Genomic DNA, 1,236 nt, shown 5'->3' on the forward strand with positions numbered 1-1,236 from the left:
AATCAAATGGCACAAACCCCGAAGCCCTAACTCCACACCGGCATATAGAGCAGGTGGAATCCTTCCATTCACAGCAAAGTCTGGCATGATGGCTCAGTGGCTAAATCCCTGCCTTGCACACGCCAGGATCCCATATGAGTGCTGGTTCGTGTCCCTGCTGCTCCACTTCCCATCCAGCTCCTTGCTTGTGGCCCGGCAAAGCTTCCATCATGGTGGAATGGAGGGAGAAGGAAGAGAAAGGGGACGAACAGGAAGAGCTCAGGGTGTGCAGTCCTGATTTCTGAGGAACCTGGACACACACGGAGCTCCTGAGGCAGGGAGAGGCACTGCCTGGGGTGTTCACTCGCATTCTCCAGTCCACCATGAGATGCTGGAGGAAGGAATCCAGAAATGTAGCAAAGGGAGCGACTGTGGAAAGATCTGATTTCTTCTGACCGCAAGCCTCCCGCTTCGGGGCGATAACATCTTGGCTATCCAGAGCGCCTTCCCACTTTGCGGATGCCACAAGGGCAAAGGGTACCAGAAGTCCAGGATTGGGAGATCCGAGCTTCTAAGCCAACACTGCTGCTTGGAGCAACACGTTCTCAGAAGCCTGGGGGCACCGGGAAAAGTGGGCGGTGAGAAGCAGGTTCTTCCTGAGCAGGCAGGGGGCTATACATATTATCAGGGTTAGTTCTCCTTGTTACCGCTGTCTGGGTCGTCGGATCAAAACAGCAACTGCCACTTGCAGGGCGCCCGAGTTCTTGCACGGTTATCCTACCCAGTCCTCGCCGCAACCCGGGCGATGAGAAAACTAAGGCCCCACAGACTCATTTTTCCTAAAGCCACTTAACTAGAGAGTGATAGTAGGAGTGCCAGTTTCCTCACCTGTGCAATGAGAGCGCTTAACCTGCTGGCTTGAGTCTTTTGAGATCTGACTGCAGCAGCCACAGAAACGTCCCGGTCTAGGATAAAGCGGCCACTTGCTAGCGTTCGCCCGGCGCCCCTTTTTGCGTAGACCGCGATCGCCCTCTGCTGACGCGGGTCAGAGAGCTCTGAATAGGGGGAGCGTTTCCGGGCCTGAGGGCGGGCGAAGACCTTTCTCACCAGAAGATGGCCCTGGAGAGCGCGCGGCGGAGCCCTCCGCTCCTGCCTGCCCTTCCTCACGCACTTCCGGCGTCGTCTCTATGACTCATCCTGTCGCGACGGGCGAGAAAGGCCTAGACGTCATCCGCTTATCGTAAACAGGAGCGAAGG

The sequence above is a fragment of the Ochotona curzoniae genome, unplaced genomic scaffold (genome assembly GCF_017591425.1).
Source record: "Ochotona curzoniae isolate NIBS_2020 unplaced genomic scaffold, NIBS_Ocur_1.0 scaffold_2453, whole genome shotgun sequence".
Lineage (NCBI taxonomy): Eukaryota > Metazoa > Chordata > Mammalia > Lagomorpha > Ochotonidae > Ochotona > Ochotona curzoniae.